Raw genomic sequence first — 19,707 nt, 5'->3', positions numbered from 1 at the left:
GACTCGGTTTATATCACAATACCTACATTTAGAGTCGGTTATTCATTCAGCCTAATGAGAAACTGTAGAACGGACTCGGTTTATATCACAATACCTACATTTAGAGCCGGTTATTCATTCAGCCTAATGAGAAACTGTAGAACGGACTCGGTTTATATCACAATACCTACATTTAGAGTCGGTTATTCATTCAGTCTAATGAGAAACTGTAGGACAGACTCGGTTTATATCACAATACCTACATTTAGAGTCGGTTATTCATTCAGCCTAATGAGAAACTGTAGAACGGACTCGGTTTATATCACAATACCTACATTTAGAGTCGGTTATTCATTCAGTGTAATGAGAAACTGTAGAACGGACTCGGTTTATATCACAATACCTACATTTAGAGTCGGTTATTCATTCAGCCTAATGAGAAACTGTAGAACAGACTCGGTTTATATCACAATACCTACATTTAGAGTCGGTTATTCATTCAGTCTAATGAGAAACTGTAGAACAGACTCGGTTTATATCACAATACCTACATTTAGAGTCGGTTATTCATTCAGTCTAATGAGAAACTGTAGGACAGACTCGGTTTATATCACAATACCTACATTTAGAGTCGGTTATTCATTCAGCCTAATGAGAAACTGTAGAACAGACTCGGTTTATATCACAATACCTACAATTAGAGTCGGTTATTCATTCAGCCTAATGAGAAACTGTAGAACGGACTCGGTTTATATCACAATACCTACATTTAGAGTCGGTTATTCATTCAGCCTAATGAGAAACTGTAGAACGGACTCGGTTTATATCACAATACCTACATTTAGAGTCGGTTATTCATTCAGTCTAATGAGAAACTGTAGAACGGACTCGGTTTATATCACAATACCTACATTTAGAGCCGGTTATTCATTCAGCCTAACGAGAAACTGTAGAACGGACTCGGTTTATATCACAATACCTACATTTAGAGCCGGTTATTCATTCAGTCTAATGAGAAACTGTAGAACGGACTCGGTTTATATCACAATACCTACATTTAGAGTCGGTTATTCATTCAGTCTAATGAGAAACTGTAGAACGGACTCGGTTTATATCACAATACCTACATTTAGAGTCGGTTATTCATTCAGCCTAATGAGAAACTGTAGAACGGACTCGGTTTATATCACAATACCTACATTTAGAGTCGGTTATTCATTCAGTGTAATGAGAAACTGTAGAACGGACTCGGTTTATATCACAATACCTACATTTAGAGTCGGTTATTCATTCAGCCTAATGAGAAACTGTAGAACGGACTCGGTTTATATCACAATACCTACATTTAGAGTCGGTTATTCATTCAGCCTAATGAGAAACTGTAGAACGGACTCGGTTTATATCACAATACCTACATTTAGAGTCGGTTATTCATTCAGCCTAATGAGAAACTGTAGAACGGACTCGGTTTATATCACAATACCTACATTTAGAGTCGGTTATTCATTCAGCCTAATGAGAAACTGTAGAACGGACTCGGTTTATATCACAATACCTACATTTAGAGCCGGTTATTCATTCAGCCTAATGAGAAACTGTAGAACGGATTCGGTTTATATCACAATACCTACATTTAGAGTCGGTTATTCATTCAGCCTAATGAGAAACTGTAGAACGGACTCGGTTTATATCACAATACCTACATTTAGAGTCGGTTATTCATTCAGCCTAATGAGAAACTGTAGAACGGACTCGGTTTATATCACAATACCTACATTTAGAGTCGGTTATTCATTCAGCCTAATGAGAAACTGTAGAACGGACTCGGTTTATATCACAATACCTACATTTAGAGTCGGTTATTCATTCAGTCTAATGAGAAACTGTAGAACGGACTCGGTTTATATCACAATACCTACATTTAGAGTCGGTTCTTCATTCAGCCTAATGAGAAACTGTAGAACGGACTCGGTTTATATCACAATACCTACATTTAGAGCCGGTTATTCATTCAGCCTAATGAGAAACTGTAGAACGGACTCGGTTTATATCACAATACCTACATTTAGAGCCGGTTATTCATTCAGTCTAATGAGAAACTGTAGAACGGACTCGGTTTATATCACAATACCTACATTTAGAGTCGGTTATTCATTCAGCCTAATGAGAAGCTGTAGAACGGACTCGGTTTATATCACAATACCTACATTTAGAGTCGGTTATTCATTCAGCCTAATGAGAAACTGTAGAACGGACTCTGTTTATATCACAATACCTACATTTAGAGTCTGTTATTCATTCAGTCTAATGAGAAACTGTAGAACGGACTCGGTTTATATCACAATACCTACATTTAGAGCCGGTTATTCATTCAGTCTAATGAGAAACTGTAGAACGGACTCGGTTTATATCACAATACCTACATTTAGAGTCGGTTATTCATTCAGTCTAATGAGAAACTGTAGAACGGACTCGGTTTATATCACAATACCTACATTTAGAGTCGGTTATTCATTCAGCCTAATGAGAAACTGTAGAACAGAACAGACTCGGTTTATATAAATTATGTTGGGTTTTTGGGTTTCTGATAAAGAGGCTGGATTTTAGCTCAGTAATAGGATTCCTAGTTTGGTAGATCGGAGTGTGACCATTTCATCTTCTGACCATTTGAATAATCGGAAAACTGCAGAAATAGGATTATGATTGGATTATTGAGTGCATGTAAACCCACTCGGTGATGCCACTGACTGACCCTCACGTTCCCCAGACTTGAATACAATCGGGAATCACTGGGACGTCACGTATCACGTGTCCAGGAGCTCAATGATCCCCCTCATGCAGGTCCAGGAGGAGATCCTCCAGGACACCATCTGCTGTCTCATCAGGAGTGCGCCCAGATGTTGTCGGGAGGCCATGCAGTCAGACTGGGGCCAGACACACTACTGCGTCACTAATGAGTTGCCGTAATGAAATTCACGCAAATTGAATCAGCCTGTAATTTCAGTTTTTTGCTTTGATTTTGGGTGTAATTTGGAGTCCAGCCCTCAATGGGTTGCTGGTTTTGGTTTCCACCGTTATTACGTCATTTTGTTCTCAACAAAATACACAATTTATATCAGTAAAGATTTTCAACTTAGGCTGGACGTCACTACTCGACTTTTAAAATCTTAACAGATTTCTAAAACGGAGAGCATCACAGACTTAACGTCAGTCTGTCACAGAATTTCTCGTCTCATTTTCACGAGGGCGCTCAGACACACGACACGGCAAAGAGAGAAAATAACACGAGTTTCCGCTTCGAATAGAAACTCAAACTTCCAGACCTCCTCGGATCACACGACACAAACAGAGCTGAACTCACTGGAAATGTCTGCGCTTTTAATGTGAAAACTGAGGATTAATATTATTATATTAATGAAAAGTGCTGATATCAAAGTAGCCATGTTTACACGCAGCCTAATAATCCGTTAATAATCCACTAATAGCTCAATCAGAATAGAATACGTCCATGTAAACACCTCAATCGGAATAGTCTAGTCTGATTGAGGCCATTCGTAACACAGTTTCTATCCGACTGAACGAGGTGGGTAATCCTGTAAATAATCCATTAAATAGAAGAATAATATCCGTGTAAACGCCTGTATCCGATTACATTCCCTATCGGAAAGTTGAAGTCAGTTCTGCATGTGCGTCGCGTCACAGTGAGAGTTTATACCGTTCAGCACGGCGGAGCAGAAACTGGTCTGCAGAGGAGACGAAGTTCATGCTCTGATCTTTAAAAGACGGCGGTGGGACGGACGTCCAGCTTATGTGTCTCAGCGCACGACGTCTTCCTCTCGGCCTTCTTTAATAAGGACGTGTGAAGGACGTTTTCCTGAGTCTGACGTCATTTTAAAGCAGTTAAAGACACAATCACTGCTCACTGCTGCTCATCTCACTCTGACTGGACTCACGTGATGTTCATCGTCATGGTAACGTTTACTCTAAGAGGTTCTCTACTGCATGTAATTTTAGTTTTGATTACTTGTAGTGAGCATGTAAACGGAGGTTTTCCACCAGACTGTTGCGCAGAGTGAGAATAAACACTAATTATTTATTTCTCTTGTAACTGGGTAAACCTACAGAAACGCCTGTTTTTGTGTCCCTAGCGTTTACAGATATATTACACTTGAAAAACCAAGTTAGGCTTACAATTCTTTCATATTTTAAAACAACAAGTTATTTTAAAAATTACACCTTCTTGAGCCTGAATTTAGCAACATTGACTTATAAAACAATCATATAGAATTCCAAGCACCACAGAAGAGCTCGTCCTCATGGTCACGTGTGAAGGCTGAGGCCGTATTTTTGAAGAAAAAAAAAACACATTTTTCTTCGATTTTAACTGCAATAATCTATACATGAATATGGAATATATGATTTAAATGACAAAGAAAACAAATGGCAAATAAATATTATAAACATATAATAAAAGTCCCCAGGAGTCGAGTCACTGGTGTTACTGCGTCTCTTATTTTGAAATAAAAGTCACGCCGATGACGTCACTCGACCTCCTTTGACCTGTTTTCTGAGGATCTATGGAGAAAAGCTCATGGTGAGTCCACTGTGTCTCTCAGTTCTCAGAGATCTTCTCATTCAGCTCATGATCTCATATGAAGGTTCTAGCTGACGTCACTGGTGTGACCGACTTTATTCTGAGGTCACTGTGAAAAATAGAACCCAAATGGATTAAATTCCATATTTTAGTGGACGTTCCCTGATGGACAGCGTGTGGTTTGATGTTCTGTAAAAAAACATTGTTCATTAAAAACGTCTCTGGTGTTTCCTTCATTATGAGGAACACCAATGAGGGTCAGTAACACCAGGGACTCCTATGGAGGACAGAACAGTGGACGTTTCTGTAGAACGACCCAAATCGTTACAGAGCAATGCAGTGAGCTGTAAACGGTGTAAATGAGCATAAAGTTGATTATGTAACTGTACAAGGTCTCAGTCTGAACCTCCTCCAGCTGTACGGACGACATCGACACCACAGCCAAACTCATCCCAGACCGGATTGAGCGCTGCACTCACGGCTCTTTCAGTGCGATTTCGGAGATCGTCCAGTGTTGGGAGTGGCACATAAACAGAATCCTTAACATCTGGTGATACCGGGGACCTTTTTCTTGGAACTGTTGGTGGCCATGACGAACGCTCTGAGCTGTTGGAGGTTCACTGCTAGACTGACAGCCAGAAACTCTATGACCTCCTCTTTCTACTGGATTGTGATTGGTTCCTAGACGCCTCACAGTTGTAAAAATACAGCCTGTATTTCGCTACAAACTGGCAGCTGAGCTGAAACTGTAAAGAGTTTTTTGACGTCTGGATCCAACATTATAAACATGATATCGGCTCTTATGGCCTGTCTCCCCGCTCTTCTAGCTCTCTGATTGGCTGCTGTTTGGAGCTCATCCCTGACTCTCTCTTACTGCAGGACTCATGAATGTTTTGAGGCGTAAATATCAAACGTGGGGGTCTCCGATCACTTCAGTGCTTGAGCGGATAGCTAAAAATTCACTCGTTTCTCCGATCACACGACCACATCATCCGTCAGTCGCTTCCGATCGAGCTCCCGACCTGGAAAGCCGCTTCAGACTGTGAACATTTGTCGCAAATCGGGGGTTGAAGTCGTAGTGTGGGCCCGGCCATTCCATCATCGAGATCCGACAAGTGATTTAGGCGTTCCCTTATTTTCTGAGCTGTCTATATGGAACCGCAAGGGTCCTCAATAAAATACAAGGAACCGTTCTCTGACGTGCTCTACTCTCTTTCTCTTCCTCTTTCTTTAGGTCTCCTTTCTCTCTCTCTCTCTCTCTCTCTCTCTCTTTCTTTTTTCTACGTGTCTCTTTGTCTTTTCTGTCCTCCTTTCTCTCCCGGTCTCATCTTTCTTTTCCCTTTCTCTTCTGTGTCTGTTTCACTCTCTTGCCTGCTCTCATCCCTCTTCCTATTTTCTCTATATTTGTCTCTCTACCGTCCCCCTCTCCTACTCCTCTCTCGGCTTTCTATCCTCTTTCCCTCTCTTGTCTTCCTTAAATCCTCTCTCTCTCTCCCTCCTTCTCTCTCCCTCTCTCCCTCTCTGAATAGGTCCTGTTGAGCTGATCCTTCATGCTCAAATCCAGAAGAGCTCCTTTGTGTTTGTGTTTAAAATCATATTAACCTTTCAGGAACGGAGGAGTTGGGGGGTGTGGGGGGTATTGGGGGGAGGGGGGTTTGTAAATATCAGCACCAGCAGACGTTCCTGCTCTCATTCAGCCACCAGCCGTCAGCCAGCATCTCCATTCAGCCACCGGCCACCAACCATGAGGCTCCAGCCAGCGCAGCAAACTATTATATATAAATATTACAGCAGTGTGTGTTTATATAGACAGAGCGGATAGACGGCATACGAGAGAGAGAGAGAGAGAGAGAGAGAGAGAGAGAAAAAAGAGAAAGGAAGAGAAAGAGAGTGGCGTGAAAGACAAGGGGAGAGAGGAAGAAAGAAAGATAAGAAAGGAAGAAACAGAAAGAGAGAGAGGGAGAGAGGGAGCGCGCATGTACGTGTGGTACATTGAATTATACGTGTGTGTGTATTTGTGTGTATGTGTGTATGTGTGTGTATGTGTGTACGTGTGTGTGTATGTTTGTGTATTTGTTTGTGTATTTGTGTGTATGTGTGTACTTGTAATTGTGTATTTGTGTATTTGAGTGTGTGTGTGTGTGTGTATGTGTATTTGTGTGTGTGTGTGCTTGTGTGTGTTTGTGTATTTGTGTGTGTGTCTGTGTATGTGTATTTGTGTGTGTGTGTGTATTTGTGTGTGTGTTTGTGAATGTGTATTTGAGTGTGTGTGTATTTTCGTGTGTGCTTGTGTGTGTTTGTGCATGTGTGTGTGTGTGTGTTTGTGTGAGTTTGTGTACTTTGTGTGAGTTTGTGTGCCTCCTGCTGTTTATCAGAGTCGCCCCCTGCTGTTTATCAGAGCGCCCCCTGCTGTTTATCAGAGTCGCCCCCTGCTGTTTATCAGAGTCGCCGCTCCCCAGTTTCAGTCTCCATTTCCCAAACGCTTTAGCCGAGCGCGCCGACGTTCCTCCTCCTAATAAACAGCCACATGTTCAGCTCCGCCTCCTCATTATTCTCCACCATCACTGTAATACTCCATCATCTACATTAACACAGGAAGGTGATCAGAGGGGCGGTGGAGTTCGAGTCGGCAGCGTCTGAGATGTTTAAAACGAGTTAGAAGAGAAAATCATCTCCCAGTGAAAGCCGCGTTTTACAGTAGGAATAAACGGAGCTCATTATGCTGGTAGTGAACTACGCTGCCTGACTCAGCCGCCTCAGAACCAGAGAAACGGGCCTTAAACAGAAGTCAGGACCCTGCTGGGGTTCATCCTGAAGTTAGGACAGGATTTAGGAGGTTTAGACTAGTTAGGATGTTTGTGTGGTGCTGTTTTCTAATCTGGAGTTAATGATGAGATTATGGAGTCAGGAGCTGTTATTCTGGAAGAGCTTCTGTCTGAAAGTCGTTGTGGTGACTGAACAGATCAGATTTCCGAGTTTAGATGTTTCAGAACATCTTCTGTACTCCTGATATCAGCGAGCCGGGGTGTGATCAGCACTGAAGTCCTACATCATGCATGAAGCTCATATTGTTCAGCTGTGTTAACTGATACTAATGTGGTTGGAGCTCAAATCCTGCCAGAAAAACTTTCTCAAAAATGAGCTTGTGTTCCAGCGAAGGGCTTCACACACACACACACACACACACACACACACACACACACACACACACAAGAGCGGAAGATACTCTGTAAGTGTGTAAGAGGAGCCTGACGTTAACTGGCCTGCGCAGAGCAGCAGCTGTCAGCAAACTCTCATTAGCTTAATTAACAGATGTAGGACCAGTTAGTGTTTCGGTGATGCCAAGGCAAAGCAATCATACACGTACGCGCACATAAGAGCCGTCACAATACCGCAGTTCTGACTTTCAGACCAAAGCCAAGTGTAGCATCACGAAGCAAAACAGCACAATAGCACAAAATTAAAAACACCTGTCACTGTCTGAGCCCCCCAAACACGTCCAACTCCCTGATAGCAAGAGGATAGTGGGCCACTATTGGTCTGCCGTTGGCAAAGCTGGTGGTCCACTGGCGTTTTGCTCAGCGTTTTCTTGGCAGCCCCCCGGTATTTAAGCAAAGCATTAGACAAAATTCCACGTATCATCTCTCATTTTCCACTCACAGTCCAATTTATTCATTTTTCCTTCCGTTATTGTTTTTTGTTACACTTTGTAAATTAGTTTAGTGAATAATTTTAATCTAGCTCAGTGATTTTGGGGATTTGGAGACCTCTCTGGTGGAAATGTGTAACTGCATGCAATGCAGATGAAGCTGATGATTGAAAGAGAATTCAATCTACTATTGTCATCATACACTATATTTCCAAAAGTTTTCACTCACCCATCCAGATCACAGAATTCAGATGTTCCAGTCACTTCCATGGCCACAGGTGTATGAAGCCGAGCCCCTAGGCCTGCAGACTGCTTCTACAGACATTAGTGAAAGAATGGGTCGCTCTCAGGAGCTCAGTGAATTCCAGCGTGGTACCGTGATCGGACGCCACCTGTGCAACAAGTCCAGTCGTGAAATTTCCTCACTACTAAATATTCCACAGTCCACTGTCAGTGGGATTATAACAAAGTGGAAGCGACTGGGAACGACAGCAACTCAGCCACGAAGTGGTCAGCCATGTAAAATGACAGAGCGGTCAGCGGATGCTGAGGGGCATAGTGCGCAGAGGTCACCGACTTTCTGCAGAGTCAGTCACTACAGACCTCCAAACTTCATGTGGCCTTCAGATCAGCTCAAGAACAGCGTAGAGAGCTTCATGGAATGGGTTTCCATGGCCGAGCAGCTGCATCCAAGCCTTACATCACCAAGCGCAATGCAAAGCGTGGAATGCAGTGGTGTAAAGCGCCGCCACTGGACTCTAGAGCAGTGGAGACGTGTTCTCTGGAGTGACCAATCACACTTCTCCATCTGGAAATCCGATGGACTAGTCTGGGTGGAAACAATTTGGGGACGGCCCCTTCCTGTTCCACCAGTGCACAAAGCAGGTCCATAAAGACGTGGATGAGCCAGTTTGGTGTGGAAGAACTTGACTGGCCTGCACAGAGTCCTGACCTCAACCCCATAGAACCCCTTTGGGATGAATTAGAGTGGAGACTGTGAGCCAGGCCTTCTCGTCCAACACCAGTGTCTGACCTCACAAATGCGCTTCTGGAAGAACGGTCAGAAATTCCCATAAACACTCCTAACCCTTGTGGAAAGCCTTCCCAGAAGAGTTGAAGCTGTTATAGCTGCAAAGGGTGGACTGACATCATATTAAACCCTATGGATTAAGGATGAGATGTCACTAAAGTTCGTGTGTGTGTGAAGCCAGACGAGCGAATACTTTTTTAGTGGATCATCAGCAGTATAACGTTGATTTTGAGATCATGCGAGAAATAAAAATAAAGGTACAACATGGTGTGAAAAACTTATTGAAGACTTTTAAATGATTATGTCAGGCTTTACAAGGCGGCTCAGCACCACACTTGAGCCTGTTTATATCCTCTTAACTCTGTGATTATACTTCTTTCATTTTAACAAATCTTACACAGTGGCGCTTTGAGACGACGACATATTTCAGACACGAATTGTCCAAAAAATCGGAAAAATGCCAGACGAGAGCAAAACTGTCATTTCTACCTGATGTGTTTTCCCTTAAATAAAGACTGTAAAGTAGTGAATATTGGGTTGTTTATTATGCTGTAGTGCTGAGAAAGCAGGGAATATTTGATATACAGAGCAACACTGAAACACACACACACACACACCACCCCCACACACACAAACACACACACCCCTCCTGTCAGTCTGCGAGGACAGACAACCTTTGTTGGAGACAGGATGTGTGTGTATGTGTACAGATTAAACAAAGATGGTGAGACAGAATAGAATTACCTGTTCGTTGTTATGCGCATATTTTATATTTCTTACAGCTGCTGCTTAAACCATCTCCGTCTGTGTGATCCTCCTGAACCTGTACTGTATTCCACACTGTATACGGTCCATATACATCTCTACATACGTAGAAACTCCTGCCTCACAGAACTCTAACAACTTTTCAGAATTCCTGCATAATTAACTCTCTGGGGTCCACAAACTCGCGAATTCTCTGTTTCTGTATCTGGGCCTGTATCTTTGTGATGATCCAGCAGAGAAATCCGGTTCCAGCACTTTCTGAATCTGCAGAGCCGCCCTTTCCATTCCATCTTATCATGAGATCCTATGTGACATCGTACATCCAGAGTTATGAGCCTATGAAGAGGGGCTGAGATACACGACATCTGCCTCTCACCTTGTGGAGCTGGTGGACATAAAAACCTGGTCCCATCTGTGAAACATGGTGGTGGTAGTATCAAGGTTTGGGCCTGTTTTGCTGCGTCTGGGCCAGAGCGGCCTGCCGTCACCGAGGGAACAGCGAACTCTGAACTATACCAGCAAACTCTGAAGGAAAACGTCAGGACATCTGTCCTTGAGCTGGAACTCAACAGAACGTGGGTCGTGCAGCAAAGACAACGACCCTCAGCACACAAGACGTTCTACCACAGAAAGATTAGAGAAGAATGAAGCTAATGGCCGAGTCAAAGTCCTGACCTTAACCCTTCAGACATGCAGAAGGACCTGAAGCAGCAGTTCATGGTAGGAAACCCATTTTTGTGTCCGTCTACAGTCTGTGTGAAACTGACCGACGGACACTCAGGGAATCATTAAGGACTGACCGTCACGCCGGAAACCCTTCATTCTTCACTCAGTCCACATCGGAGACTTGTGTGAAGCGGCGTCAGAGAGTTTCCAGCTGCTGAAGCTGCTGCAGCGGGTTTGGAAAGTAGTGATGAAGATAACGGAGTGTTTAGATATGAAACAGGAGGATCCGGTTCTATGAAGAACCTTTAGAGGAAAGATTAAGAGGAGATGGACAAATCAAGAGAGAATGAACTCAGACCACAGAGGATTAGATGATTATGATGTAATCAGAGCGGTTCTGAGCGGTTTGGTGTGAAGCGCTCTGTTCTAGATAAACTTACCGAGTCAGAGCTGCTCACAGTGGTGGTGATGGGAACCAGACGTCCCTCTAAAAGCTCCTACAGAAAGTTCCTACATGAGCTGGTTCTGAATTCACTGCCTGATGACTGAGACGCTGTTTTATGAGAGTTTAGAGAACTTCAACTCCATTCATGGTGGAGGGAGACATGCAGGGCGCTGTGCGGCAAAATAGTCCCCAAAGAAAACTCGTTATTCCAGATTTTCCTTGGTTTAGAGGGACTGATACACTGTACAGTAACAGAACATACTTGGTTCTACAAAAGGGTTCTTCAGAAAAGAAAACTCTTAAAAACAATTCTCTGCATGATTAAATGGTCTGCATGGTGGAAGGGTTCTTCAGATCAATGGAGAATGTGTTGTATATGGCTCCCAATATACAGAACTTTGTTCAAAAAGGTTCTATCGCCAAAAAGAGTTTGTATTTTTTACAAACTTGACATCGTAACAATATGAGAACCCTTTTTGGTGCTATATATAACCACCACCAACACATTCTCCACCACTCTGAAGAACCCTTCCACCATGAAAAGAACCACTTAATCATCAAAAGAGCTCTTGAGTGTTCAGAACCATTATATAGAACCTTTTCCTTCACTAACGAACTTTTGAAGAACCGTCTATTAAGATTTACAAAATAGGACGGAGGAAATTTGTTAAAGGGTGGAGATTTAAATGGTTTTGTAGTCTGTCTGTGGATATTTAACCACAACTAATTTCTTGTACGTGAAAATGTATTAATAATGATCCTTATCTGTGATTCTGATCGTGTGTGTGTGTGTGTGTGTGTGTGTGTGTGTGTGTGTGTGGTGTGGGTGTGTGTGTGTGTGTGTGGATTGATAAGCCCGGCACATCCACTTTGGACAACTGGTAACGTTTGGCTGCTCAACTGTAACAGACTGACCACTGTACCAAACACAGAGGGGAGAGAGAGCGAGCGAGGGAGAGAGAGAGAAACAGGCAGACACAGAAAGAAAAATAGGGAAAAAATTGACAAAGATGGAGAGAAAAAGATCAAGAGGAAAAAATAAAAGAAAGAGAAGGAAAAATAGAAATTAGAAAGAAATGGAGAGAGGAAGAGAGGAGGGGAGAGAAGAAAAAAGACAAAACAAGAAAAGGGAAAAGAAATAAGAAAGAGAAGGAGGAGAGGAGGAAAGAGAGAGAGAGAAAGAAAGAAAGAAAGAAAGAAAGAAAGAAAGAAAGAAAGGAAGAGAGCGAGAGCGAGAGAGGGAGAGAGAGAGAAAGAGAGAGAGAGAGAGAGAGAGAGAAAAAGAGAGAGAGAGAGAGAGAGAGAGAGAGAGAGAGAGACAGAGAGAGAGAGAGAGAGAGAGAGAGAGAGAGAGAGAGAGAGAGGGAGAGAGAGAGAGAGAGAGAGAGAGAGAGAGAGAGAGAGAGAGAGAGAGCGAGGGAGGATGTATGTAGTAGATGAGGTTGGATCAGGTAACAGTAAGAAGCGTAGCTTTAATTGTAGCTCAGTTTACTCGACTCTAATCACATCAGATCATCTACACACAATCAAGAGCGAAGGATGCATTACTACAACAACTACAACAACAACAACAACAACAACAACAACTACAACAACAACTACTACAACTACAACTACTACAACAACAACAACAACTACTACAACAACTACTACAACAACAACAACAACAACAACTACAACAACTACAACAACAACTACAACAACTACAACAACAACAACTATTACTACAACAACAACTACAACAACAACAACAACAACAACTACAGCAACAGAAGCAGCACCATTGCAACTGCAGCATTACAACAACAGTTTTATAACAACAGGATTAAAACTACAACATTAAAACTACAGCATTACAACAGGATTAGAACAGCTTTTCAACTACAGCATAACAATAACAGCATTACAGCTACAGTACTGCAACTACAGCATTACAGCTACAGTACTGCAACTACAGCATTACAGCTACAGCACTGCAACTACAGCATTACAGCTACAGTACTGCAACTACAGCATTACAGCTACAGCACTGCAACTACAGCATTACAGCTACAGCACTGCAACTACAGCATTACAGCTACAGCACTGCAACTACAGCATTACAGCTACAGCACTGCAACTACAGCATTACAGCTACGGTACTGCAACTACAGCACTGCAACTACAGCATTACAGCTACAGCACTGCAACTACAGCATTACAGCTACAGCACTGCAACTACAGCATTACAGCTACGGTACTGCAACTACAGCACTGCAACTACAGCATTACAGCTACAGTACTGCAACTACAGCATTACAGCTACAGCACTGCAACTACAGCACTGCAACTACAGCATTACAGCTACAGCACTGCAACTACAGCATTACAGCTACAGCACTGCAACTACAGCATTACAGCTACAGTACTGCAACTACAGCATTACAGCTACAGCACTGCAACTACAGCATTACAGCTACAGCACTGCAACTACAGCATTACAGCTACAGCACTGCAACTACAGCATTACAGCTACAGCACTGCAACTACAGCATTACAGCTACAGCACTGCAACTACAACATTACAGCTACAGCACTGCAACTACAGCATTACAGCTACAGCACTGCAACTACAGCATTACAGCTACAGCATTATAACTACAGCAGCTTTAATGACAACACGCACAGAGGCCCTTAAACAGGAGCTCATTTCTGAGAAAGTTTTTCTGGCAGGATTTGAGCTCCAACCACATTAGTATCAGTTAACACAGCTGAACAATATGAGCTTCATGCATGATGTAGGACTTCAGAGCTGATCACACTCCGGCTCGCTGATATCAGGAGCATGGAGTGAAATGAAGAGGTTTAACACACACACACACACACACACACACACACACACACTAACACAAACACACACTTTATTACCATTATTACTGCCCTTCTACTGTCATCACTCCATTATACGTTAATAGTTATATTACTATATATTATATACTGTATTACCTTAATGCGATAAGTGACATATTTATAATATCTACAATAATGTGTAAAATTCAGAGATCATTTGTCACTAAGTACAAAATATACTAAATATCTGAAATATAACCTCAGCTGTCTGAGTGTTGAGGGACTCTCTCTTTCCCTTTATTCCAGCTTCCCTTCTTTTTTTCAGGAGACTCACTTTCAGTGCCTCAAAGAATCTGCAGACACGCCTCCAAAGTTCAGTCTGAAGACGTTTTTGTAATACGGTATTATTCCTGTCTTGAAAATACACAAAAATATGCTTTGGGTGTCAGAGCGTGTGAGGTTCTCTGCTTTCTCTCCTGAAAGACACTGAAGTGAGACGGAATTTGGTGTCTTAGAAGTTTCCATCTGTGGTTTTTTGACTTTCTCCTTCATGCAAGTGGATTATTTTGTATATAATGTCCTCAGAACTACGTCCTGAAAAGAAAATAACTTGTATTTCACTGGGAATGAAATAAATGAAGGGTGGCCTCTGACTTTTGCACAGTGCAGTATGCAAACATACATATACACACACACACACACACACACACACAGAAATGGTCCATTATATTTCCAGATGTGAACAATAATGACGGTAACAATGAATAAACCTCTCACACACATACGTACACACCCAGCAGCAGCTGCAGTTTAAAAATAAAACAGTCTAGACTCCCGAGCGGCTAACAGCGCTGTGTCGGTGGGATCTGAGCTAAACTCCCAGCAACGCCACAGCTGTCTGAGTTGGAAAGTCCAACAGTGCATCCAAAACAAAGTACTACATACTGAACACTTATTCAGGCATCTAGGACTACAACAAACTGGACAAAACTGGACGGTCAGCTGTACTACACTTTATTTCAGCTGCACTAGAGTAAGCAGCAGCTCAAATAACCACATCAATTCTGAAGAAGCACATTCCCGCCTCAGACTTGCTGATCAGTGCCCTTTGATATGAAAATCAAAAAATAATACCGGAAAAAAATGAAATAATATAGCCTATGCCCAAACACTCAAATCAAAGCCGTGGCTGACGACTGTGTGTTTACACCGAGCCAGTGGGTCACTCAGTGCTGCACCCAAACAAGCCACAGACTGCACCTCTACAACGCACACCAGCACATTCATTTCTTTTACACCACTGTAATTCAGCAACAACAAAAAAAAAAACTCAGTTCAAACACATCAATCTCCCGGGGCGTTTCCGGCCTGGGAAGTGCCTCGCTTCGGGGGAACTGAAGTGGCCGATTATTTTTCAAAGAGGAGTTTTTTTTTCCTGCCCATTTTTCTACCAGGAAAAAAGTGTGATTTTTGTAAAGCAAAGGTGTTGCAGAGCACATACTAAATCACAGCCAGCCAGCACTAACCACCACACTACAGCATCCATTAGAGCCCAGCCTGGATGGATAATACAGGCGTTCTGCATTTCGTTGTTATGGGAGAGATGAGGCTCCAAATACATAAAGAACAACGTTTGAATGTCATTTATGAATAAGTAGCCAGATGTACGAGTGTTTTAAGAAATAAAATTTTCTTAAATTCTTTTTTTATGAAAGCATCACACTTGTTTTATGCTGAAGACGTTAAAGAAGCTTCTAAAACTGACTTACGATAACGATGACTACTGTGTTTTCAGTTCCGGCTCCTGCCCCTTACTGAGGCTCCATTCCTGTCACTGACTCAGGCTCTCTCCTTATCCTAGACTATGCCCCTGTCCCAGGTTCTGGCCTGGGCTCTGTCTCTGTTCCTGGCTCTGGCCTTTCCCTTTAACTTGGCTCCATCCTGGACCTTGGCTCTGTCCCTGTACCAGGCCCTAGCCCTGTACCTTGACCGTGGTTCCATCTCTAATCCTGACTCTGGCTCCATGCCTGACCTTGGCTCTAGATCTGTACCTTGACCTTGGCTCCATGCCTGACCTAGGCTCTGTCCCTGTCCCAGGCTCTAGCTCTGTACCTTGACCTTGGCTCCATTTCTGATCCTTACTCTGGCTCCATCCCTGAACTTTGCTCTGTCCCTGTCCCAGGCTCTGGCCCTGTGCCTTGACCTTGGTTCCATTTCTGATCCTGACTCTCACTCCTTGCTTAACTTTGGCTCCATCCATATCCCAGGCTCTAGTCCTGTCACTTGACCTTGCCTCCATTCCTGTCCCAGACTCGATCCCTGTTCCTTGACTTCAGCTCCATCCATGATCCTGAGTCAAGCTCCATCCTTGACCTGGACTCTGTCCTTGATATTGACTTGGGTTCCTTCTCTGTACCTGTCCCAGCCTCTGTCCCTAAACCAGGCTCCATTCCCTGTCCCTAACCAGGGCTCAATACCTATTCCTGATCTTGTCTCCATCCCTGACTCAGACGCCATCATTCTCTTCCTGACCTGGGCTCCCTCCATGGCCTTGACTCAGACTATGTCTCAGGCCTTAAGCCAGGTTCCTTCCCAGATCCAGGATGTATCCTTGCCCCAGCATCCATACCTGGCCTTGACCCTGGCTTCATCCCTGTACTTGTGCCTAGACTCTATGCTTGTTTCAGATCCAGGCTCTGTCTCTGATCAAGACTCCACCCTTGCTCCCTCTTTGTCCATGACACCAGTTCCATCCCTGTCCCTAAAACAGGCTCCATCCCTGTCTGTGGCCCTGCCTCAAGCTCAATCCCTATCCCTCGCCCAAGTTCTGTCACTGGCCCTTAGCCACACTCCGGTTCCTGTGCCTGCATTGGGCTCCATCCCTAATCTGGAATCCAGCCCTTTGTCCCTCTTCTTGATATGGGCTCCCTGACCTGTCCGTAATCCTGAAACAGGCTTGGTGGCAGTCCCTAATGCAGACCCCATACCTGATCTAGGCAACATCCTGATCCTGTGTTCTATTCCTGACCCTGTCTTGCTCCACCTTCTGTCCCTGGTCCAGCTCCAGATTCTTGTCTGGCTTTTGTCTGGAGATAGGCTGGATCTTTCACTTGTTTCAACTTTCATCCTACCTTGTCCCAATCTGACCTAGAGTGTCATCCCTGTCCATGAACAGGGCTCCATCTTTGTCCCTGATACAAGCCCTTGGTTTTTTCCTTGTCTGACCCTCTTCAGAAATTCAGTCCTTGTCCTTGACATGAGCTTCGTTTTTTTCCCTGACCCAGAGGCCGGCCTGTGTCTTATTCTTCTGGTGGTATTTGGTCTGTTGACCTTGCTGATTCTTAGCGTCTGTCGGTGTGACTGTTGTTGATATCCCTGCCATGTTTATTTTCCTCTTTTTTGCTTAAAAATCCAACTATGCACCTGAACCCTGCCTCCTCATATGACTCATCTCAGGAACCCAAAGCCTTTTCATAGTCTAGTAGGAATTTAAAAGTTGTGTAACGTATCCAAGGCCGTATGCAAAGGATGTCTCAGAAGAGCGCTGCTGTAGAACTGAGCTGACCCTCATCCACATTACAGCTTTCATTACAACACAGACAGCAAAAGCCGATCCCGGATCAGCACTCTGAGCGGCTCTGATGACTGCATGTGTGTGAGAGAGGGAGCTTTTTGAATTTCACACAGAAAGGTTAAACAATGTTAAACTGTCTGAACTGCTCAGCGGGGAATTGGTGGAGTGAGGGCGTCTTTAGAAAACACAGCACACTGAGGTAGGGCCTTCTCACACACACACACACACACACACACACACACACTTTACTCTTCTCTCTGTTCTCTCTCTCAGACACAGTGGAGTGATTGTAGGAGGGCAGAAGCAGTAATGTGGTGGTGAGACATGGCCGTGTACGGGCTTCCTGCCAAAATCCTTCTAAAGCCCAGGACAGCCTGACCACTTTGGCATTCATAAAGAGAGAGAGAGAGAGAGAGAGAGAGAGAGAGAGGGAGGGAGGGAAAGACAGAAAGAGTGAGAGAGTGAGAGAGACAGAAAGAGAGAGAGAGTGAGAGACAGGGAAAGACAGAGAGGGAAAGACAGAAAGAGAGAGAGAGAGGGAAAGAGAGAGAGAAATACAAAAAGAGGGAGAGGGAAAGAGAGAGAGAGAGAGAGAGAGAGAAAGAGGGAGGGAGGGAAAAGGCAAAGAGAGAGAGAGAAAGAGAGAGTGAGAAAGAGAAAGAAAGAGAGAATGAGAGAGAAAGAAAGAGAGAGAGAGGGAGAGAGAAAGAGAAAGAGAGAGGGAAAAATCCAGGTCTGTAGTCAGTCCATTCAAAATTGGTAATGTCCAAAAGACATGCAGTTAGGCCATTTGTATAAAAATGACCAAATTGTAAGTCGCTCTGGATAAGAGCGTCAGCCAAATGCCGGTAATGTAATGTAATGTAATGTAATGTAAATTCAAAGTATGCTGATGTACATTAATGACTAAGTTAATAAAGTAATGATAATCCTCAAAGTAGAACCGAAAAATATAATTTATTAAAGTATCATATGGTTAAAGTAATGATAAATTTATCAAAGCATCACAATGTAACAGTACTGACTTCTTCTTCTTCTTTCAGCTGCTCCCTTTAGGGGTCGCCACAGCGGATCATCTGCCTCCATCTTGCCCTATCCACTGCCTCCTCTACTTTCACACCAACCATCTCCATGTCCACCTTCACTACATCCATAAACCTTCTCTGAGGTCTACCTCTTCTCCTTCTACCCGGCAGCTCCATCTCCAACATTCTTTGGCCAATATATCCACTATTCCTCCTCAACACATGTCCAAACCATCTCAACCTGGCCTCTCTGGCTGTATCTCCAAACTGCTCCACCTTCACCGTCCCTCTGATCTGCTCACTTCTAATCTTGTCCATCCTTGTCACTCCCAACGAAAATCTCAGCGTCTTCATCTCCGCCACCTCCAGCTCAGCCTCCTGTCTTTTAGACAGAGCCACAGTCTCCAAACCAGACATCATAGCAGGACGCACTGCTGTCTTGTAGACCTTCCCTTTCACTCTCGCTGCTATCCTTCTGTCACACATCAGCCCTGACATCCGTCTCCACCCACTCCATCCTGCCTGCACCCTCTTCTTCACCTCTTTTCTACACTGTCCATTGCTCTGAATGGTTGACCCAAGATATTTGAAGTCATCCACCTTTACGACCTCTACTCCTTGCATCTTCACCTTTCCACCTGCCTCCCTCTCATTCACACACATGTATTCCGTCTTGTCTCTACTGACCTTCATTCCTCTCCTCTCCAGTGCAAACCTCCACCTCTCCAGATTCTCTTCCACCTGCTCTCTGCTCTCACCACAGATTACAATGTCATCTGCAGACATCATGGTCCATGGAGCCTCCTGCCTGACCTCATCTGTCAACCTGTCCATCACCATTGCAAACAAGAAGGGGCTCAAAGCTGATCCCTGATGTAACCCCACCTTCACCTTGAAACCATTTGTCACTCTAACTGCACACCTCACCACTGTCTCACTATCCTCATGCATGTCCTGCACCACCCTAACATACTTTTCAGCTACACCTGACTTCCTCATACAGTACCACAGTTCCTCTCTTGGCACCCTATCATCTGCCTTCTCTAGATCCACAAAGACACAATGCAGCTCCTTCTGACCTTCTCTGTACTTCTCTACCAACACTCTCAATGCAAAAATTGCATCTGTGGTGCTCTTTCTGGGCATGAAAC

This window comes from Pygocentrus nattereri, chromosome 20, assembly GCF_015220715.1.
Source record: "Pygocentrus nattereri isolate fPygNat1 chromosome 20, fPygNat1.pri, whole genome shotgun sequence".
In the NCBI taxonomy this organism is placed as follows: domain Eukaryota; kingdom Metazoa; phylum Chordata; class Actinopteri; order Characiformes; family Serrasalmidae; genus Pygocentrus; species Pygocentrus nattereri.
This window is presented reverse-complemented; position numbering follows the sequence as displayed.